Genomic DNA, 24,973 nt, shown 5'->3' with positions numbered 1-24,973 from the left:
TTTAATTTTGTAAGACATTGCCAAACTGTATTTGTACTCCTTGCAGGAATGAATGAGAGTTCCTGTTGCTTCATATCCTTGCCAGCATTTTGTGTTAGCAGTATTCTGGATTTTGGTCATTTTAATAGATGTGTAGTGGCATCTCATTGTTGTTTTAACTTGTTGTGGTTTTAAATGAGCACTTTATATGATTTATTTTTCTCTCCTTTCTTAGTATATAAATTATGCTTCTGCATTTACTTTTTTTTTTTTTTTTTGAGGCGGAGTCTTGCTCTGTCACCTTACCAGGCTGGAGGGCAGTGGTGCAATCTTGGCTCATTGCAACCTCCACCTCCCGGGTTCAAGCGATTTTCCTGCCTCAGCCTCCCAGGTAGCTGGGACTACAGGAGCATGCCACCACACTCAGCTAATTTTTGTATTTTTAGTAAAGACAGGGTTTCACCATGTTGGCCAGGATTATCTCTATCTCTTGACCTTGTGATCCGCCCTGGAGCTTGCAGTATGCATTTACAACTAATCCAAATACACCTTCAAATAATACTATACTGTTTCTTGGGTAGTGTATGTACCTTTTAATAACAAAATATTCCTAATTCCTGGAACCCTCCTGTCCTTTGTATTATTACTGTCATTGGTTTCCCTTATACAAAAGCATACATAATTGAATACATTATTGCTATTATTATTTGAACAAACTATTATCTATTAGATCAATTAAGAATTAAAAAAGTATTTCACTTTCATGTATTCATTTTTTTATGTTCATCCTTTCTATAAGTAGATCCAAATTTCGGACCTATATTATTTTCCTTCTCTCTGAATAACCTCTTTTAACATTTCTTACCAGGCAAGTCTACTGGTAACAAATTCCCTCAGTTTTTCTTTGTCTCAGAAAATCTTCATTTCTCCTTCACTTTTGAAGGATAATTTTGCAGGGTACAGAATTCTAGGTGGATAGTATTTTCTCTCAACAGTTTAAATATTTTATTTCACTATCTTCTTGCTTACATGGTTTTTAAGGAGAATTGGATATAATTGTTATCTTTGATTCTCTATAGATAAGATTTTTTTTCCTCCTTTGGATTTTTTTAAGATTTTTAAAAAATCTTTGATTTTATGAAGTTTGAATATTGTGATATAATAAGAAATATATATGTGTTCTATGCCCCTGGTTCCTGAGCTAATATTTGATCTTTGACCTGGGTTCCTGACACAGAGCTCCTAAGACCATCGTAATTTCCTGAATAACAGGAGTGTGTCTGACACTAATCTTCTAAATCTCTTGGAAGAGATTTATAGAAACATAAATCTCTTGAGTTATAGGAACATCTTTTGTACTAATGAGAAGAATCTTGGTGAGCTCCTAGGTAACCTCAGGAGGAGGGCTGGTTGCCAGGGCAACCAACCATATTATTAGAGAGTTTGAACTTTCAGCCTCACACCCTACCTCAGGGGAGGAAAGAGGGACTGAAGTCTGAGTTGATCACCAGTAGCCAGTGACGTATGTAACCAATCATGCTTACATAATGAAGCCTCCATAAAACCTCAAAAGGACAGGGTTCCTGGAGCCTCCTGGTTGCTGCGTATGTGGAGGTTCTTGAAGGGTGATGCTCCTGAAGAGGGTTTGGAAGATCCATGTTTCTTCCCACATACCTTTCCCTATGCACTTCTTCCATCTGGCTATTCATCTGTATCCTTTATAATAGCCTTTATAATATATAATATATAATATAATATAATATAATATAATATAATATAATGGGTAAGCATAAGTAAAGTGTTTTCCTGAGTTATATGAGTCATCCTAGCAAACCAAACCCAAGCAGTGAGTAGAGGGAACCCTAATTTATAATTGGTTGGTCAGAAGTATGAGTGACAATCTGCTACTGGTGTTTGGCATCTAAAGCTGGTTGCAGCCTTACGGCACTGGGCCTTTAACCTATGAGATCCAACTCTAACTCCAGGTAGATAGTGTCAGAATTGAATTGGATTAGAAGACACCCAGCTGACGTTTGCTACAGGATTGTTTGCTTGCTTGCTTGGTGGGGAGAAATTCCCACACGTTTGGTCATAGAAGTCTTCTGTGTTGATTGTTATGGTGTGAAAGCAGGAGGAAGAAAAGAGAAAATTTTGAGTTTTTTTTCCATTCAATTATTCTCATTCTTAGTGGATATACAGTAGTTCCTCATTGTGCTTATATATTTGTAGGGGTTAGCATTGCAGGAATCAATTAAGCATCATTTCCTGTTAGGGCGATATTTCACAGGAAATAGGCCTGTGGTTTCATCTATTTAGAGACAGGTGGAACTAAGAAGATAATTTTAAAATGTTTTAAAAATCAGACTGTTGATAATTTAACAAAGTTTTAAATCAACTTGTCTGTCTCTTACGTATCAGTAAGGTATAAATGAGGCTAAATGCATTTGTTATGCTACCTTCTGATTTGTCTTCTTCAGTGTGATGTTATGTCATCGTATGAGTTGAATTGTTATTTGCATGAACTGGGTAGCTACAATCTTACCACCATAGCATAAGCATTAGAGACACATAAATGCTAGCAGGGCCAAAATTAGGCATTGAAATAGCCATCCCTCCCATTCAGGTAGTAATTTAGCAGCCTAAGCCAAAGGTTGCAGGCTTCTGAGGAGTCATCTGTTACACCATGATTAGGCACTCCAGTTTTCTTTCTTTTTTTCTTTCCAGCAGATTGTTTGTTACATACTCCTTAGCAGATTCTGACATCCATGACCACTGTCTTGCCCAGTTTTCTTATTTTTAATATAATGTCTTTTATGGATTGCAATAAATTTTAAAATCCCAGATAAACTGGCAACAATATAACATTCTTCGCAGAGTTTCTTTCTCTCTAAATAATAAGAGAGTAGTAAGTTTATTCTAACTCAACAGCCAAAATAACAGCTATTATCCAGGACAATGATGCTTCCAAGACTGTAGTAAAGCCTATAAAATGTAAAATAATCAAGTTAATGTACAGCTGTGCAGAATTTAAAAAATTAAAAATACCTCTGTCTTCCTTTTAGAAGCTAAATCTATTATGTCTCTGAACTCTCACAGCTCTTTATCTATACCTACTATAGTATGTACAACATTCTCGGGATATTATAGTTATTTTTGCCCACGTCTCATTTTCTGTACACAGCTATAAAAATTTTGTAGGCAAGACCTTCAGTGACTGATTAATCTTTACATGCCCCAGCACATACCACATAGGCTTAGGTGTGCAAGTAACAGAGGTGAATTCTTTTGGGATTAAAGGTTAGTGTAGGAGAAGCAGAGAAAAATAACACTGAAAAACTAGGTACTGTCTAGTGCCTGCCATTAGTGAGGTAGAGTTTCCAAGTGCCAGTTCCAGTATTCATTATGTCTTTCCTAAGCAACAAGAACATTTATTGGAAAACCCCACCACTACCATCACCATCACCACCAGATGTCTACCAATGACATGTATAAATAAAAATGTTATGTGACCTCACATCTGTTAGAATAGCATATATATACACACACACACACACAGAGAATTGTACACACAACACTTGTTACTTTCATATATATTATATATATGCTATTCTAACAGATATGATGTCTGTATCTATCTATCTATCTATCTATCTATCTATCTATCTATCTATCTATCTATATACACACACACATATATACCTATATATGAAAATAACAAGTGTTGGTGAGAATGTAGGGAAATTGGAATTCTTGTGCATTGTTGGTGGGAATGTGAAATGGTGCAGCCACTATAGAAAACAGTATGGTGATTCCTAAAAAACTTTAATATAGAATCACCATATCATCTGGCAATTTCATTTCTGGGTATACACCCAAAAGAATTGAAAGAATGGTCTTAAAGAGATATTTGTACACTCATGCACATAGCAATGTTGTTCACAATAGCCGAAAGGTAAAAGCAACCCAGGTGTCCATTGATAGATGAATAATAAACAAAATGTGGTATATACATACAATGGATAATTGTTCAGCCTTAAAAAGGAAGAGAATTCTGACATATGCTACAGGGATGAAACTTGATGGCATTACACTAAATGAAATAAAGCAGTAATAAAAAGGCAAATACTGTATCATTCCACTTATATGAGGTACTTAGAATAGTCAAATTCATAGAGACAGAAAGTAGAATGATGGTTGCCAGAGGCTGAGGGCAGGGGGAAAAATAGGTAGTTGTTTTCTAATGGGAATAGAGTTTAGTTTTGCAAGATAAAAAGAATTCTGGAGATTGGCTGCAGAACAATGTGAATATTCTTAACATTATTAAACTGTACACTTGAAAAACGGATGATAAATTTGTGTTACATGCACAGTAGTCCCCCTTTATCCACAGTTTTGCTCTGTATGGTTTCAGTTATCCATGGTCAACTTCTGTTCAAAAATATTAAATGGAAAATTCCAGAAATAAACCATTCATAAGTTTTAAATTGCACAGTGTTCTCAGTAGTGTGATGAAATCTCTCACTATCCTGCTTCGTCCCCCCCAGGATGCAAATGATCCCTTTGTAAAGCATATCTGAGCTGTAGATGCTACCAGCCCATTAGTCACTTAGTAGCTGTTCTGCTTATCAGATTAACCGTCATGGTACCACAGTGCGTGTGTTCAACTAATCCTTATTTTATTTAATGGCCCTAAAGTGCAAGAGTAGTGATGCTGGCAATTTGGATATGACAGATAGAAGCCATAAAGTGCTTTCTTTAAGTGAAGAGGTGGAAGTCTTTGACTTAATAAGAAAAAAGATCATAGGCTGATGTTGTTAAGATCTACAGTGAGAATGAGTCTTCTATCTGTGAAATTGTCAAGAGGAAAAAGAAATTCATGCATAGTATATATAGGGTTTGGTGCTATCCACGGTTTCAGGCATCCACTGGGGATCTTGGAATGTACCACCTGCAAGTAAGTGGGAACTACAGTATTTTATTATAATTAAATATTAAAAAGTTATGTGAGAACTCCAATAAGTGGCCCTCCTGTTTTCCCCCTTCCTAGAACAGATATGTGGATTGAGGTTCTGGAACTTCATTGGACTATGAGGTGATACTGAGAAAAACAGCTACAAACCATGGTGTGGCAGAGATAAAGGGAGAATGGGTCCCTAATGCTCCTAGAGGGATTGACCCACCACTGGACTGCTTTCCTCTAAGTGTCTGATATGGTTTGGATGTCTGTCGTCTCCAAATCTCATATTGAAAATTGATTCCAGTGTTGGAGGTAAAGCCTGGTGGGAGGTGTTTGAGTCATGGGGGTGGATCCTTCATGAATGGCCTGGTGCCCTCCTTATGATGAGTTCCTGCTCTGAGTTCATGTGAGATCTGGTTGTTTTAAAAGTGTGGCACCTCCTCCGTTGCTCTCTTGCTTCCTGTCTTGCCATGTGACATGCTTCTCCTGCTTCACCTTCCACCATGAGTAAAAGCTCCCTGAGGCCTCACCAGAAGCTGAGCAGATGCCAGCACCATCTGCTTCCTGTAGAGCCAATGAGCCAATTGGCTTCCTGCAGAACTGTGAGCCAATTAAACCTCTTTTCTTTATAAATTACCCAGTCTCAGATATTCCTCCATGGCACCACAGAACAGACTAATACAGCTTCTACTTATTCGATACCTTAAATCTTTCCCTATCTGTCCTATAACTCAATTGTATTTTGACCATGACATTTACTAGTGCCTAAAGTGCTTTTATTTGTTATTTATCTCTCTTTCTTACTTCATGTTCACTAGAATATAAGCTCCATGAAAGAGGGACTGTCTGTTTTGTACGCCACTTTTAGTTCCACTGCCTAGAAGTGCCTGACATATAATAAGCACTTAATACATGTTTATACAGTAAGAGAAAGAATAATAATACAAATGGAAAATAAGGGACATATTTGAGCATTATGTAGAGATAGAATAGTTCTGCTTGATTGTGGAGTGGAGAAACAAGATAGATGGAATCAAGCATGACTCCAAGCTTTGGAACCTGGGTGACTAGGTCAGGTAGCATCAATACAGGAAGTCATCAGAACAAGATGATGAAATATGTAGTGAAGGGAAATGAAAATAAAAACTACACATAATAGGATACCAGGGGGTGAAATAAATGTAATATGGTGAAAATGTAGGGCATGGGTGTTTGGAGGAGCTGCTACACACCCACTAAACCTCAGTTAGGTTTCCAGTGTGGGATGGAAAGAGAGACAACTGACCTAACACCAAACTCTTTGTATGTGTCAATGATCATCAATCACTATTAAGGGGGAAAAAAAGTAGTACCAGTACTGGCTATGCCAAAAATAATTAGAAATAAAGACAATATGCACAAAATAACATACATTTCAAAAGAAAAAAGAATTTTCTATGGCAGTTTCAGCATAGCTATTTTATTGCATGAACACTATTGTACTGAATAGGGTCAAATCACAAATAAATTTCTGTAAATCCTTGTTTTTTTCAGAATGTATTACCCATGCAGACTCACTCTCCAATGTGGCACCTAGATGTTCCTTATGTAATAAGAGATTAATAACATTGAGTCTTATAATGGATAAGCCTTTTCATAGTGACTCTCATGTTGACCAAAAAAAAAAAAAAAAAAAAGAAAAGAAAAAATCAGCCTTGCTTAAAGTTCTCACTGAACATTGCACCCCAGAGCCTGCTAGGTGTCATAATTTTCAGGTTCAGACAGGGTCCTAAGGAATCCTAGTAGCAGCACTGTCTAAACTGCTGGCTGAAGGTCTCCCAGGCAAGAGATTGGTTCTCTGGAAGGTAAAAATCCTAATTCCTGAGGTGGTCTTCCTCAAACTTCACCTTTACTATCACAAAACCCTCCAGGAGGAGCTGTTAAGTCAGCAGGCTTCTTTGCATCCACAGCCATCTTGGACACCGGGAGTTGTGACCTCAGCAGTGTCTTGGTCAGGAGATGTTAGAGGAGCACCCTGAGGAACAAGAAATAAATGATAAGTGGAAATGGAATTTTTTGCTAAAATTGACATAAGTTAAAAAGGTGAATTACTGAGAGTACTTCATTAAAAATAAAGTGAGGATTCCGGGATGGTGAAGTAAATGTAATTCTCCCTGTTCCTTCTACTAAGTACAACTAAAAGCTCTGGAGATTATATATAAAACAAACATAAGAAGTCTCTAGAAGGTGAAGAGAAGGCAGACTGGATAGGAACCTCAGGATTCAAGGAATGACCCAGTAATAACTTCCCTAGGTTTTCTTTTGGCCGTATTTATCCTAAACTTGAAATTGAAGACAGTAGCAACCTGAAAATGCCAACAGAAGCAGATTTAACAGTAACAAAAGCTTGCTACTGCAGCCCAAGGATCAAGAAAGCGGCAGCTTAGCAAGACAAAAAACCCTTTTAGATAATAACTGCTCTACTCCAGCCAAACATGACAGAAAAAACTGTGGCCCCAGGCCCTACCCATAACAGCAAAGGCCCAGTGAGAAGCCTAGACTTCTACCCTCACCAGGCTCCAATGGTACCCCAATATCTCCACTAAGTTGTTGTCATTAAAGGCCATGTGGAGAGCATGGACTCCTACCCCAATTTGGCAAAAACAAGGCACTCCTCCTCTTCTCCATTGGACTGGTGTCAGATGAGGCCTACTGAAGGCCCAGGGCTTTTACTATTACCCACCAGTAATGAGGTCATACCCATGACCATAGCATCAGTATAAACCACATGGGGAATCGGAACTCCCCTCCACCCAAAAATAATGAAGAGCTCCCCACCTTGGGTGTTAATGGAGGCTGAGTGAGGGTGTCAATGGAGGCTGAGTGAGGGTGTCAATGGAGGCTGAGTGAGGGTGTCAATGGAGGCTGAGTGAGGGTGTCAATGGAGGCTGGGTATCACAGAGGATGGACTTCTAGTTCCATCTGGTAGTAATGAGGCAGCACACCCCCACCTACCCCTGCCAGAGTAGTATCAGAGAAAGCCAGGTTAAACAAAAGATTCTGAATAAGATCCAGAGTTCAGAACATAATATAACAATTTCCAGATTTCAGTCAAAAATCCTTCTTCATACCAAGGAGCAAGAAATTTTCAGACTGAACGAAAAAAAAAACAATGAATATTAAAACTGAGGTGACAAATCTTAGAATTATCTAACAAAGATTTTAAAGCTGCCATGATAAAAAGGCTTGAACAAGCAATTACAAACATGCCTGAAACAAATAATAAGAAAAAACAGACACAGGAAAGACAGAAAATTTCAGCAAATAGGAGATAAAAGAAGAACCAAATGGAAACTTTAGAAATGAAAAACACAGTAACCAAAATAAAAAGCTCAGTAGATGGGAAGAATGGCAGAATGGCAGAATTGAGAGGGGAAAAGGAAAGAATCACTGAACTGAAAGAGAACAACAGAAATTAACCAATCTGAATACCAAAGAAAACAGACTAAGGAAATTGAAAACAGCCTCAGGAATCTGTGAACTATAACCAAAGAGCTAATGTTCAATTAGAGTACCAGAAGGAAAGGAGAGGGAAGCAAGGATGAAAAAGTAAAAAAAATGACTGAAAATTTCCCAAATTTGTCAAAAGACATAAACCTACTAAATTCAAGAAGTTGAGAAAATGCTAAACATAACAAACCCAAAGAAATCCATACCAAGACAGGTAATAATTAACCTTCTGGAAACCAAAGACAAAGAAAAAACTCTTGAAAGTAGCCAAAGAAAAATGATACCTTAAAAATAGAGGAAAAACAATGAGAACGACAGGGATTTTTCACCAGAAACAACAGAGGCCAGAAAGAAGTGGCACAATATTTTTCAAGTGCTGAAAGAAAAGAACTGTCAGTCCAGAATCCTATATCCAGAGAAAATATCCTTTAGGGATGAAGGTGAAATCAAGATACTTTTAGATGAAGGAAAACGAAGAGACTTTGTTATCAGCGGAGCTACCGTAAAATAATGGCTAATGGAAATTCTCTGAACAATTGGAAATGATTTAAAAAAAAAAAAAGACACTTGTAACACCAGAAAAGAAGACAAAACACAGTAAGCAAAAATATTGGGCTGGACACAGTGGCCTACACTGTAGTCCCAGTGTAATCCCAGAGGCTGAGACAGGAGGATTGCTTGGGGCCACAAGTTCAAGATCAGCCTAAGCAACATAGTGAAACCCCCATCTATACAACAACAACAACAACAAAAATTAACTTAGTGTGGTGGCACTCACCTGTAGTCCTAGCTACTTGGGAGGCTGAGGCTGGAGGATCACTTGAGCCCAGGAGCTTGAGGCTGCAGTGAGCTATGTTCACACCACTGCACTCTGGCCTGACAGGGTGAGACCTTGTCTCTAAAAAGCAAACAACAACAACAAAAATTGGCACATGTAATAGACTTTCCTTCTCCTCTTGAATTTTCTAAATTGTGTTTGATGATTGAAACAAAAACTACAACACTGTCTAAAGTAATTCTAAATGTATGTAGAGTATGTATTTACAAGAATTATAAATTGGGAAAAGTAAAGTATGGAAATACTTTACGTGAACTTGACACTGGTAGACTGTGACAACTTACATACATAAAATGCAATATATAGAGAATCCCCTAAAAATGCCATACAAAGAGATATACTTAAAATATATATATATATATATATATATACACACACACACAGATCAAACTGGACTTTAAAAAAAAGTCCCAGTTACCCACAGGAAAGCAGAAAAAAAAAAATGCAATACAGAGAACAAACAAAAAGCAAAAAATAAAATGGCACCAAGTATATGCTGTCTACAAGAAATTCACTTCAAATATAATGATATAAGTATATTAAAAGTAGGCCAGATGCCGTGGCTTACACCTGTAATCCCAGGACTTTGGGAGGCTGAGGCAGGAGGATCACTTGAGGTCAGGAGTTCGAGACCAGCCTGACCAACATGGTGAAACCCCATCTCTATTAAAAATGCAAAAATTAGCCAGGCGTGGTAGCAGGCACCTGTAATCCCAGCTACTCAGGAAGCTGAGGCAGGAGAATCACTTGAACCTGGGAGGCGGAGGTTGCAGTGAGCCAAAATCATGCTACTGGACTCCAGCCTGGGTGACAGAGCAAGACTCCATCTAAAAAAAAAAAGTATATGGGGCCAGGCACAGTGGCTCATGCCTGTAATCCCAGCACTTTGGGAGGCCGAGGCGGGTGGATCACCTGAGGTCAAGAGTTCAAGACCAGCCTAGCCAACATGGTGAAACCCTGTCTCTACTAAAAATACAAAATTTAGCTAGGCGTGGTGGCTTGCGCCTGTAATCCCAGCTACTTGGGAGGCTGAGGCAGGAGAATCACTTAAACCTGGGAGGTGGACTTTGCAGTGAGCCAAGATCGCACCACTGCACTCCAGCCTGGGTGACAGAGTGAGATTCCCTCTCAAAAAAAAGTAAATGGATGAAAAAAGGTAGATCATGCAAATATCAGTTAAAGTAAAGGAGGAGCAACTATATTAATGTGAGATAGAGTAGACTACAGAACAAAGAAAAGTACCAGTCACAGAGGGAACATTACGTAATGACAAGAGTGAATTCACTAATGAGACATAATAATCCTAAATGTATCTGTACCAAAGAATAGGTAGGCAAAATATGTGAACAAAAACTGATAGAACTGAAAAGAGAGATAGACAAATCCACAATTATATTAGAGAACAAGTGATAGTACAACTAGACAGAAAATCATCAAGGATACAGAAGAACTGAACAATACCATCAGCCAACCAACTAATAGACATTTATAAAACAGTCTGCCCAACACCAGCAGTATACATATTTATTTTTAAGTACCCATAGAATATATAACAATATGGACCATATCCTGGGCCATAAGACAAACCTCAACAAGTTTAAAAGAACTAGAATGTGTTCTGCATCCACAAGAAAATGAAACTAGGAATTATAACAGAAAGACAGGGAAAAACTGCCAAATTCTTCAAAACTGAATACATTCCTAAATAAGTCAATAACCAAAGAGGAAGTCTTAAGGAAAACAAAAAAAATACATTGAACTAAATGAAAATTGAAAAACAACAATATTTGTAGGACACAGCTAAAGCAGAACTAAGAGGCAAATTTATAGCAGTAAGTGCATACATTAGAAAAGTGGAAAAGTCTCAAATCAATAATTGAAACTTTCACTTCAAGAGCCTAGAAAAAGAAGAAGAAAACCACAAAGCAAGCAGAAAGAAGCAAATAATAAAAACAAGAGCAAAACTCAAATGGAAAATTTAAAAAAAACTATAAAAAAATAAATAAAACAAAAAGTGAGTTTTTTGAAAAGATCAATAAATTAAAACCTCTAGTAAGACTGATAAATAAAAAATTAGGGAAGACACCAATGACCATTAACTACAATGAAACAGGAGATATCACAACAGACTCTGCAAACACCAAAAAGATAATAGGGAATACTATGGACAACTCTCTACATATATATTTATTTTATTTTTGAGACAAGGTCTTGCTCTGTTGCCCAGGCTGGAGTGCAGTGGTGTGTGTGATCATAGCTCACTTCTGACTGGAACTCCTAGTCTCAAACGATCCTCTTGTCATCCCCCTGGGTAGCTATGACTATAGGTGTACACCACCATGCCCAGCTAATTTTTAAATTTTTTTGTGGAGATGGGGGTCTTGCTATGTTGCCTAGGCTGGTCTCCAACTCCTAGCCTCAAGCAATCTTCTTGCCTTGGCCTCCCAAAGTGTTGGGATTGCAAGCGTGAGCACTGTGCCCAGACTCTACACATAAATTTAACAACATAGACCAATTCTTTGAGAAACACCAACTATCGCAACTCATCCAATATGAAATAATTTTAATGTCCTAATAAATACTAAGGAAATTGAGCTCAAAATTATTAATTTGTTTTGGAAACAGAGTTTCACTGTCACCCAGGCTGGAGTGCAGTGGTGTGATCACAGCTCACTGCAGCCTGGACCTCCTGGGCTCAAGCACTCCTCCATCTTCAGCCTCCTGAATAGCTGGGACTATAGGCGTGCACCACCACATGTTGCTATTTTAATTTTTTATAGAGACGGGGTCTTTCTATGCTGCCCAGGTTGCTCCTGGGCTCCTGCCTCAGCCTCCCAAAGTGCTGGGGTTACAGGTGGGAGCCACCGTGCTTGGCCAACATTTAACTTTTAAATCCATGATCTATTTTTTGTTAATTTGTATATAAGGCATGATACTTAGGTCAAAGTTCATAGTAAGACCGTCTCTACAAAAAATTAAAAAATTTAGCCAGGCATGGTGGTGCACACTTCTAGTCCCAGCTATTCAGGAGGCTGAGGCTGGAGGATCGTTTCAGTAGCTAGGACTACAGACGTGTGTGTGGTGGCACACATCTGTAGTCCTAGCTATTTGGGAGGCTGAGGGGGAAGGATTGCTTGAGCCCAGAAGGTCAGGGCTGCAGTGGGTTGTAATAATGCCACTGTATTCCCACATGAGCAACAGAGTAAGACCTTGTCTCAAAAAACCAAAAGTAAAAAAAAAAAAAAAGTTAAATGTAAAACTATAAAAATTTTATGGGAAAAAAAAGCCATAGAAGATCTTTAGGATCTAAGGTTAGGCAAAGAGTTCTTAGACTTGATACCATCAACATGATCCATAAAAGGAAAAATTGACCGTTGGGACTTGATAAAAACTTAAAACTTGTGCTCTGTTAAAGGTCCTCTTAGAAGGATAAAAAGATAAAGTTGCGGACTGGGAGAAAATACTTACAAACCCATATCTGCTGATACTAGTTTCTATAATATATAAAAAACCCTCAAAAATGAATAGTAAGATAGGAATCAGAACATGGCAGAAGACATGAAAAGACATTTTACCAAAGAATGTTCCACATCATTAGCAATTAGGGAAATGCAAATTAAAAGCATAGTAAGAAATTACTGTACCATACCTATCAGAATACCTATTAGGATAAAAACAGAGACAAACACCAAATGATAGAAAAAAATGTAGAGAAACTGGATCACTCATATTTTGCTAGTAGGAATGTAAAATAGTACAGCTACTCTGGAAAAGTCTTGTAGTTTCTTTCTTTCTTTATTCTTTTTTTTTTTGAGACGGAGTCTCCTGTGTTGCCCAGGCTGGAGTGCAGTGGCACGATCTCGGCTCACTGCAAGCTCCGCCTCCCAGGTTCACACCATTCTCCTGCCTCAGCCTCCCGAGTAGCTGGGACTACAGGTGCCCGCCAAGGTCTGGTAGTTTCTTTAAAAAAACTGAACATGTGGCCGGGCGCAGTGGCTCACACCTGTAATCTCAGGACTTTGGAAGGTTGAGGTGGGCAGATCTCTTGAGGTCAGGAGTTTGAGACTAGCCTGACCAACATGGTGAAACCCCATCTCTACTAAAAAGACAAAAATTAGCCAGGCGTGGTGGCAGGTGCCTGTAATCCCAGCTTCTCGGGAGGCTGAGGCAGGAGAATTGCTTGAACCTGGGAGGCAGAGGTTGTAGTGAGCCAAGATCATGTCACTGCACTCCAGGCTGGGTGACAGAGTCTCAAAACAAACAAACAAACAAAAAACAAAAGACTAAATATGTGACTACCAGATGACCTGACAATTGCATTTCTGGTCATTATTGCAGAGAAACGATGACTTATGCTCATACGATAGCTGTACATGAATGTTCACAGCAGCTTTATTCATAATAGCCAAACTCGAAACAATCCAGATGTCTTTCAATGATGAATGGTTAAACAAACTTTGGTATACACACATATCATGAAATACTACTCTGCATCAAAAAGGAACAAGTTATTGATATACCCAACAACCTGGATAAATCTCTAACAAATTATAGTGAGTGCAAAAAGCCAATCGCAAAAGGTTACATACTACATGATTTATATAATACTACTGAAATGACAAAATGATAGCAGTGGAGAATAGATTGTAACTTATCCACACAATGGAATGCTACTCAGCTATAAAAAGGAACAAATACAGGAAACATGAATGAGTGGTGGGTAGGAGACTGACCAAAGAGACTCAGAGCTTGATTGTTAAATTTTCAAGAATTCTGCAAGACATTAAAAAATACATTATTAAAACTGACAACTAAATTATTAATATTAATGTTTTTTTGAGACAGGGTCTCACTCTGTCGCCCAGGTTGGAGTGCAGTGGTGTGATCACAGCTCACTACAGCCCCGAACTCCCATGCGATCATCCCACCTCAGCCTCCCAAGTAGCTGGGAACCACAGGGGTGCACCACCATGCTCAGCTACAATTTAATTATTAAAAGGTAATATATACTCAAAATATATCAATTCCCAATTTACCACATTTTATGATTACTTCTGCTCTTGAGGTTGTCTGTGTATCTATATAGTAGAAAGAATCTATAATCCTGTGCTACCCCACATCTCTTCTCAACTCCATGACTTCAGTGATTTCACTGGTAATCAGCAATGATGCAAGTACTGTACACCACAGAAAGCTGGATGTTGGCAAACACTTCAAATCAGGGCTTGGTTTATTGTTTTCTTGGCTGTGCAGATTAAGGAAAATGTTAGATAAAATGTTAACAATGCAGAGTAAACTTAAAAGTATGTCATGTCTAGAGCTGTTACACTGTGACTAGCACAAAGAAATGCAATTCTTCCAGTGTTTGAAAATGATTATCAGCTTCGGCAAAGGAGTCCCTCACATCCTTGACCAATGAGGGACATAGTTGGTGCTGAAGTTGAAAGGGGTTTCAGTTGAGGAAATATAATTTGTAGGAGGGTGAAAATGCTGAAATGAAAGGTTTGTCCATCTCCATTTGAACTCAAGGAGCTGTGTTCACAGTGGAAAATATATCCCCTGGGCTTTAGCCATGATGGCCCCACTAAATTTTGAGTTACTAGGGGCCAAAATTTCTATGTCCTCCACACTACTTAGAATATTACACATCCTTTTTTCACTAGGAAATGATGATTCTGGAGTTGAGATGTGGAAGGGTCTTTAACCCACCTACTATTTGTCTTCTAGATTGTGGCTTGCTTGGTCAGGTAGCCAAGGTAGGAAAGAAACAGAGACAATGCACCTCGCACATTCTAAGCTCTTAGATATTCCAGTGTCCTCAACTGGTACTCAAACAAGTAATTTCAACACTAGGCTATGCTAAAGTTAGTCAGAAATTGAAATGGCTTCAAAACAAAATAAACAATTCAGCAGAAAAATATAATTTTTAAACAACTGCCCTTGTATACTTTTTTGTTGCACTGATACTTCATTGCATTTACAAAAGGTAATTGCAGGTAAATTCCTTGATGTTTATTTTCCTAAATTCTCAACTTTCACAGTATTTATGATTTTTATAAAAAGTCTTCAATGTGGTATCCATGATGTTCTTAAACAATGAAGTTCAAGAAACATTTTATCTCAGTAAGAAAAAATCCTGGATACTACTTGAAGTTGTCACCAAACACATGGGCAAGGTGTTCAGTTGTAGTGGATTCTCTGGTGATTAATCAGGGCTGAGCTTCCACTGCAGGCTTTGCACCACTCACCCCACTCCCAGGTCTTGGCACAATGTGGCTTCTCTGATGTTGAACCAGGGTTGCTCTCTGCCTATGGGCTTTCCCACACTGTTCACATTTATAGGGTTTTCCCTCAGAGTGGACTCTTTTATGTTTGTTGAGATCTGACTTCCAGCAGAAAGCTGGCCCACATTCAGAACACTCAAAATGTTTCTCTCCTGGGGGGATTCTGAGATGGTAACTAAGACCTGTCTTCTGACTGAGGGCTTTGCCACACACTTGACACTGATAGGGCTTCACCTTGTTTTGAATCCCCTGGTGTTCGATAAGATCCTGTCTCCTTGTGAGGGCCTTTCCACACTCAGGACATTGGTATGTCTTATCCACAGCGTAGATTCTTTTGTGGTTCCTCAGGCCAGTTGACCGAGTAAAGGTCTTTACACACTCATCACATTTATATTTTCTTGGCTCAGGAGGGTTTCCATGCTTGCCTCCTAACTTGTGTTTTTTAAGCCTGAACATTGACTAAAGGCTTCAGACATTCATCACATTTATAGGGCTTCTCCCCAGTGTGACTTCTCTGATGTATGATCAGGGTTGAGCTCACATTAAAGGTTTTTCCACACTCAGCACATTCAGCACAATCCCTGAGTGGATTCTGTGATGTATTATTAGTTCTGAGCTCCAGCTAAAGTCTCATACACATACAGGACATTCAAAAGGTTTCTCTCCAGTGTGGATTCTCTGGTGTTGGTTAAGTCCAGCATACCGAGTGAAGGCTTTTCCACATACTTTACATTCATAGGGTTTTTCTTCGCTGTGAATTCATTGATATTCAGTAAGAGGTGAACACTGCCTGAAGGCTTTCCCACATTCATTACATTCATAAGGTTTCTCTTTGTTGTGGAATTGCTGATGTTCAATGAGGTGTGAACTACGGCAGAAGGCTTTCCCACAGTCCATACACTCAAAAGGTTTAGCTCCAGTATGGAGACTTTGATGCTTCCTAAGAACTGATCTCCAACTAAAACATCTGCCACATTTACTACACTGATGGGGTTTTTCCCCAGTGTGGATTTGAAGATGTTGGAAGAGTCCTGCCTTTTGACTAAAGCTTTTCCCACACTCTTTACATTTATGGGTTTTTTTTTTCTTGCTGTGAAGCCCCTGATGCTGGGTAAGTTCCGCATGTGTGATGAAGGCCTTTCCACGTTCTGTACATGGGTATGGCTCCTCTCCATTATGGATCCTCCTATGCATCTGAAGGCCTCTGATCCAGGTGAAAGTTTTCCCACACTCATCACATTTATATATTTTTTCACCTGTGGCATCCCCATCGTGCATTTCCAAATTGCCATTAGGCTCACTGTCTCTTCTATGTTTGGCATGCTGAGACACAGTTTCATTACATCCATCAAACTCCTCCCTGTGTGGTTCTGTTACTTCACAAAATTCCTGCTTCATGCCTAACATTGTGATCTCAGTCTTCATACCATCATCTGAAACAATAAACCACAAAACTTGAGGAGAAAAGACAACCCAAAAATAGTAGTTTAAGAGACAGACAGATAGAAAGGACAGTCTTTATGTTAGGTTAATTTTAACAGTGGATATTATATAGTCTCTTTATTTGGAGTTCAGAGAAATATGTCAGTCAAGGCAGAAGGAATGGTAGTAACACAGGTGTGGAAGTGAGAAAGAATAAAGCATGGCTGAGTTACCAGCAGAATATGGTAAATTTGATAGGATGTCTCTTCTGTGATTATAGAAGATTCCAAGTTCTATCTTGCTAGTAAACTCTTTCCATTGACATCCTCCCTTACTGACTTTGATGTAGACAGCCACTGTATGGAGAAACCCATGTTGTAAGGAACTCAGGGTAACCTCTGGCTAGCGGTTAGCAGGAGAGTGAGGCCCTCTGTCTGAGAGCCTTCAAGAAACTGGGTCCTGCCAACACCCATGTGTGGTTGGAAGTGGATCCTTCCCTTGTAACAGATGAGATGCCAGCCCTAGCCAACATCTCATAAAAGACCTTGAAGCAAAAGACGCAGCTAAGCCATACCCAGACTCTTGACCCACAGATATTGTGGATAATAAATGTGTGTCTTCTTAAGCTGCTAACTTTGTGGTAATTTGTTAAGCAGCAACAAATAACTAATACACCACTAGTATACAAATGCAAAGTTTCCTAACTATAAGAACTATAATTTTTTAAAAATGAGGAAAAACCAAACCACACTTTGAAAAGCATATATACGTATATGCATATATACATACACACACTACATATCTATGTGTGTGTATAAATATTTATACTTATGTTTATGTATTTGCATATGTATGACATGTAAACAGAAAGCGGAAGAAAAGTATATTAAGATCAAACATAGCTGTCATATCAATAAACGCAAATAGGCTTAACCTACCTATTAGATCAAATTAGATTTGATCAGAACAAAACTCAATTTTATTATGTATATAAGAGATATAACTAAAATAAAATGATTGAGAAAAGTTGCAAATAAAGAATGAACAAGGGTAAATTAAGCAAATAAAAATAAAAAGAAAGAATTCATCAAAATCTCAATTTCAGAAAAAGACCAAAGCATAAAGTGAGATAAAGAAGAGTACTTTATAATGTTAAAGAATACAGTTTAAATAATGATAGAACAGATATGAATAATTATGCAGAAAATAACAGGAGTAACTTTCTTAAAGCAAAAATTATAGGAGATATAAAAAGTTTTAGAAAAAAACAGAGACTTTGTTCTCTGCCTAAAAAAACCACCAAATGAACAAAAATGAATGAAATCAATAAATTAAATCTTATGGATATTTATATATGTCAAACTCTATACCCTAAAAATAGAGAATTATCTTTTTCAGGTATACAGTGAACATTAATGAAAACTGATTACTTATTTGGCCACAAAAAAATCGCAATAAATTCTAAAAGGTACAAAGAACATAAATATTCTCAGATAACAATGCAACGAATCTAAAATTAATAACACAATCAGAAAACAAACAAGTCCTTCCATCTGAAAATTTCAAAATTTTCACCCAATTACTGGTTCAAAAGCAAAATACAAATATAAATTTCAGATTTTCTAGAAAATAACAAAAATACTACATTTAAAACATTTGAGATTCATCTAAATCAGTGTTCAAGGAAATATTCATAGCACCATATATATCAGTAATAGAGGGAAAGTGGACACAGAGGGAGAATAAAACCAACCCAGCTTACAAGTTTGGAAAAAAACACAATAGAATAATCCAAGATAGCCCTGCTCATTAATGCATACTTTGTTGGCTTTTATTCCCTTTCCTGTCTCAATAATCCCTCCTTGTGCTTCCTGGAATCACTTCTGATGCAATCTACTACAACTGAAAATATGTAAATAAATAAATGAACCAAAGGAGAACACATGGACGGAATTAACAAAAATAAATTCAGAAACAAATTAAATACTAAAAATGAAACACTATCATGTTAAAACTGAATTCAATACATCAATAGGAACTCATGAATTTTTAGAAAAGAAATGTCCATTGAGCTCTGTCCAGGAAATGTCCTAGAAGCAGTGTTACCCTAGTGATAAAGGACACCCCTAGCACCCAGATTTTGTTCTCCAATACTAGTCTCCATTAAAAAGAACCAAGACTCCTTCAGAAATGCTTGAGACCAGATCTGAGAACAGGGGAGGTACAAAGTGAGCCTGGAACAATTAATTTTGCTCAGAAAGTAAGCATTCAAAAATCAATAGGGCCATGGCAAACAGATGTAAACGCAAGACTGAAGATGTCTACACAAGCCAAAGATGTGTCAATTTGAGCATTAAAAAAAGTAATGACTATGGAGGATTAAAACACTGATTCAATGAAAATCTGTAAGTCTATTACAATACTAACATAGAAAGTCCTAAAATCTCATGTCACAATTTGAAGTGCCTATTAAACCACTCCTTGGACTTAAAAATTGGTAAATAAAGGGAAAAAAACTAAGTACTAATCATAACTTCCTAGTAGTAAGTGACCAAAATGACATATTTGATGAGGGAAAGCTCTACTATAAATAAAAATGTCAGTTAATAGTGTATAAGGAATGGAATAATTATAAAATCATTCTGTCACCCTTGATAAAATGATTGACCCATAAAAAGATTATCAAACATTATGTATTTTGTTGATGAGAAGCTGGCCATTCACATAGTGCCAAATAACACCACAAAGTTAGTAACAAGGGGAAAAATTAGCTGTTCAATGGAGGGATCGGACTCTTATCATACTAAGAAAGTGATTTAATAGTGGGTCACCCAGATATCAGTGTCTCCTGTCACCTAATATTAATTCTATCCCCAAATGTTTAACTTGAATCCTTCAAGCCTTTTGATCTAACTTGTAATTTATAGGAAATATAGGGAATGAGGGTATCAAAGGAAGTGACATAATGAAGAAACAAACAGAAAATTTCAGAGGGTAAGACAACTAGCCTGGACTCATCAAAAAGACTATTTTATGGGGGGAAAAAAGACAGGAGGACTGCTCTAGAATAAAAAATTAAGAGACATAACAACCACATGTATCATGTAGCTCTGGTTTGGGCAAATCAACTTTAAAGACATTATGGAAAAACTGGGCCAATTTGAATTTGGGCTGGATTTAGGCAACATTAAAATGTATTGATAGGGAAAGGAGAAGATTATAAACTGAAGAGAATCGGTTATAAAATACCACATATAATATGATCTCATTTTTGTAAAAGGTATATGTGTGTATACATATATCCACACACATATATAAACATGGAAAAAGATGTACAGATATAAAAGTCATCAATCATAATCTCTGGGTGGTAGAATATAATGCTTTATTTTCTTTATTTTTATTTTTTTTGGATGGAGTCTCGCTCTGTGGCCCAGGCTAGAGTGCAGTGGTGCGATCTCGGCTCACTGCAAGCTCTGCCTCCCGGGTTAACGCCATTCTCCTGCCTCAGCCTCCTGAGCAGCTGGGAATACAGGCACCCACCACCATACCCGCCTAATTTTTGTATTTTTAGTAAAGACAGGGTTTCGCTGTGCTAACCAGGATGGTCTTGATCTCCTGACCTGGTGGTCCGCCCGCCTCGGCCTCCCAAAGTGCTGGGATTACAGGCATTCACCACCACGCCTGGCAAATTTTTTTATTAAGAGATGGGGTTTCTCCATGTTGGTCAGGTTGGTCTCGAACTCCCGACCTCAGGTGATCCACCTGCCTTGGCCTCCCAAAGTGGTGGGATTACAAGCGTGAGCCACCGTGCCCAGCTGGCTCTTTTTTTTTTTTTTTTTTTTTTAATGCACATCACAGTTTCTGACCTATATCATTATTTTCCTTTCTGAAGAACTTCTAACATTTTTTGCAAATGATGTGTATGGGTGACAAATTCTCCCACTTTTTGTCTTAGGAAATCTTTTGTTTTTTCCTTCACTTTTGAAGGATAATTTTGCTGAATATAGAATTCTAGGTTGGTGAGATTTTTTTGAACATGTTAAATATTTCACTCTACTCTCTTCTTGCTTGCATGCTTTCTGAAGAGAAGGCCAATGTAATTCTTATTCTGGCTCCTATATAGGCAAAGTAAATTTTCCTCCAGCTTAAGATTTTATTTTTTTGGTTTTCTGCAGTTTGAATATTATATGCCTAGGTGTAGATGTTTTGTTTATTCTGCTTCATATTCTTTTGGGCTTCCTAGATCTGTAGCTTGGTGTTTATGATTAACTTTGGAAAAAATTCAGTCATTATTGCTTCAAATATTTCTTCTGTTTCTTTTTCTCTTCTCCTTATGGCATTTCCATTACATGCTATTATGGAGTGAATGTTTTTGTCCCCTGCTCCCATTCACATATTGAAGCCCTAACCTCCATTGGGGTGGCATTTGGGGATGGGGCCTTTGGGAGGTAACTAGGGTTAGATGAGGTCATGATGGTGGGGAACTTATAATGGGATTAGTACCCTTATATTAAGAGACACCTAAGAGCTTTCTCACTCTTTTTCTTTTTTTTTTTTTTTTTTTTTGAGACAGAGTCTCACTCTGTCACTCAGGCTAGAGTGCAGTGGCGCGATCTCGGCTCACTGCAAGCTCCGCCTCCTGGGTTTATGCCATTCTCCTGCCTCAGCCTCCCAAGTAGCTGGGACTACAGGCGCCTGCCACCATGCCCTGCTAATTTTTTGTATTTTTAGTAGAGACGGAGTTTCACCATGTTAGCCAGGATGGTCTCGATCTCCTGACCTCGTGATCTACCTGCCTCGGCCTCCCAAAGTGGTGGGATTACAGGCGTGAGCCACCGCGCCTGGCCGGAGCTTTCTTACTCTTTTTGTCATGTGAGTATACAGCAAGAAGGTAACCCTCACCAGAAACCACATTTTTAGCCTAGGAAATGTAGTAGGCAGAAATATCCCCACCCACCCAAAGATGTCTATGTCCTAATCTCTAGGATCTGTGAATATGATGTTATGTGGCAAGAGGGAAGTTTAAGAGTCCCTATCACCTGACCTTAAAATAGGGAGATTATCCTGTATTATCTGTGTAGGCCCAATGTAATTACAGGTGCCCTTAAAAGTAGAAGGGGGAGTCCAAAGAGAGCTTGGAATGATATGACGTGAGAAAGACTCAACTCAGTGTTGGCTTTGAAGATGGAGAAACAGGGCCAAGGGATGTGAACAACTTCTAGAACCTGGAAAAGACAATAAACCAGACTCTCCTCATTAAGTCCCCTAAACGAATGCATCTCTGCTGACATCTTGATTTTACCTCTCAAGTTCTTCTGCTCTGAATAAAAAAGATTTTAGCCCAGTAATACTCATTTTGGACTTCTGATTTCCAGGACTGTATGATAATACATTTGTGTTAAGTGACAGCTTGTGGTCATCTGTTATAGCAGCAATAGGAAACTAATATAGCTACCTATTACTCACTGTTGAGGCAGACCCCTTCCAAGTACTTTACCTAGTGCTTTGTGAATTAGGAGATTCTTCCATCTTGCTGGTGGGAATATGTACTATTTCTAGCCTTGTCTTGAGTGTTTTGAGGACATATAGATGATGACTTCTCTCAGCTTCTATTTATCTGAAAATGTCTTTACTTTTGTTCTTAAAATGTTTTGCTCAGTACAGAACTCTGTGTTGGCAGTTACTTTCCACAAATTTCAGTGTCTTTTGGCATTGACTTTTTTTACTTAGCTGCCAATCTAATTGTTGCTCCTTTTAAGGTACTTTTTTTTCTTGCTTTTAAGATACTTCTGGGTGCAGTGGCTCATATCTGTAATCCCAGCACTTTGGGAGGCCAAGGTGGGCAAATTGCTTGAGCTCAGGAGTTCAAGACCAGCCTGGCCAACATGGCAAAATGCTGTCTTTACAAAAAATACAAAAATTAGCCAAGCATGGTGGTGTGCACCTATAGTCCCAGCTACTCAAGAGGCCGAGGAGAGAATTGCTTGAGCCTGGGAGGTAAAGGGTGCAGAGATTGCACCACTGCACTCCAGCCTGGGCAACAGAGCAAGACCCTGTCTCAAATAAAAAAAAAAAGATATTTCTGTCTTTAATTTTTAGTAGTTTTACTATGATGTATCTAAATGATTTTTTTCATTTATCTTATTTAGGGTTCATATGGTTCTTATGGTCCCTGAATCTGTGCTTGATACCCTTCATAAATCTTAGGAAGTTCTCACCTATCCTCTCTTCAAATATCGTGTCTGCTGAATTTCCTCTCATTTCTCCTGCAATCCTAATGACAAATATTTTGGATCTATATTCTCTGTGTCTTACCCTTTTCCTATATAGCCAATTTTTTTGTCCTCTTGTGCCTCATTCTGGATATTTTTTTCTAAACTATTGTCTTCAGCTGTTTCATCTGCTGCTATATCCATCCACTACTATTTCAGTTGTTTTCCAATTTCAGGATTTTCATTTGGTTCATTGTCCACCCCCAGCTGCATCTCCCCGCCCCCCCACCGGCATTTTGTTAAACTTCTTTTTTTTTTTTTTGAGATGGAGTCTCGCTCTGTCACTAGGCTGGAGTGCAGTGGCACGATCTCCGCCTCCTGGGTTCAAGCGATTCCCCTGCCTCAGCCTCCCGAGTAGCTGGGACTACAGGTGCATGCCACCATGCCCCACTAATTTTTTGTATTTTAGTAGAGACAAGGTTTCACCATGTTGGTCAGGATGGTCTCAATCTCCTGACCTTGTGATCCGCCTGCCTTGGCCTCCCAAAGTGCTGGGATTACAGGTGTGGGCCACCACGCCCGGCCTGTTAAACTTCTTAATCTTGTCACTTATATTTGAACACCATATACACAGTTATTTAAAAATCTTGTATGATAACTCCAATTCTGTATTCCTCTTCAATGTATTTCTATTATCTGTTGCTTCTGTTGGGTTTTCCTTTGTGTCCTTTTTTCTTCTCATATGCCTAGCTTTTAAAATTTTTTGCAAAATTGTTTGAGAAATAATTTGGGAGCTATGATAATATTCCCTCATAGAGAGGATTTCCAGAAAGCTATAGCATTACGGAATCACTTAAATCCAACCACAAAAGAATATTCAAAGCTGAGCTACAGTCCTGGGAAGGCCTGCCTGTGTGGTTCACCCTTACTCATAGAGTGCAATCCTTTGGGGTCACACATCATCAGTGAGGAAGTTAATTAGTCCTGTCCTTCCCCAAACCCCAACTTGGAAGTTTCCAGAATCCAACTTTGGTGTATTTTTCTTTTGTGAACTTATCAAACATTTGACTCACTTTCTCAGGTGCCCCTCCTAGAATCAGAAGATACCTAGAAAACAATGGCCTCAAAGACAGGGCTCATCTCTGTCTATCTCCATGCTCTTCTAATCTAGCAATCTTTGACTCTCTAATTAGTTCTCTAATGCCATTAAGTAGATTTTTTTTTAAAGCATTCTTCCCAGCTTTTCCACTTCTCCTCAGTAGAAGGGTTGGTTCATAGTACCTTGTCTGCTATTACCAGAATCAGAATTCTGGTCATATGTTTTTGCAGGGTAGATATAATTAGAAAAGTGATTTCAGCTCCAATTCTTATGAATTATTTTGATATTCTAACTTAAGGAAACATTTACATTTAACTCATTTGATTAAAAGTTCTTTAAAAAAGAATACACTATAAGCAATTCTTCCTGAGAAACTATAGATTTAGAGGCTAGAACTAACATTCCATAACTTTCTGAGGGACCTGGAGTAATTGAAAAAATTCTGTAATTTTAGACCAGATAATTTCAGGATGTCCTTCAGCTTTTTAAGCCTAAATCCTTTAAAAAATCCAAGTGAGGGCCAGGTGCGGTGGCTCATGCCTATAATCCCAGCCTGCAATTGCCTGTAATCACCTTTGGAGGCCAAGGTGGGAGGACAGCTTGAGCTCAGGAGTCCGAGGCCAGTCTGGGCAACATGGCGAAACCCCGTCTCTACAAAAAATACAAAAATTAGCCAGGCATGGTGGTGTG

The 24,973-nt window shown here is 38.4% G+C and overlaps 1 long non-coding RNA gene across 1 annotated transcript in view; it reads left to right on the top strand.

Moving 5' to 3' along the window:
* Positions 1-1,447: 1,447 nt before the first annotated feature.
* The window catches only part of LOC134761656 (uncharacterized), a 40,983-nt gene continuing 17,457 nt past the window's right edge, over positions 1,448-24,973 (top strand). The window contains exons 1-2 of the long non-coding RNA XR_010140615.1: positions 1,448-1,501; positions 14,109-14,262. This is a non-coding gene — a long non-coding RNA (uncharacterized LOC134761656). The remainder of the gene's footprint in view (positions 1,502-14,108; positions 14,263-24,973) is intronic.

This window comes from Pongo abelii, chromosome 5 (genome assembly GCF_028885655.2).
Source record: "Pongo abelii isolate AG06213 chromosome 5, NHGRI_mPonAbe1-v2.0_pri, whole genome shotgun sequence".
In the NCBI taxonomy this organism is placed as follows: Eukaryota; Metazoa; Chordata; class Mammalia; order Primates; family Hominidae; genus Pongo; species Pongo abelii.
This window is presented reverse-complemented; position numbering and strand designations above follow the sequence as displayed.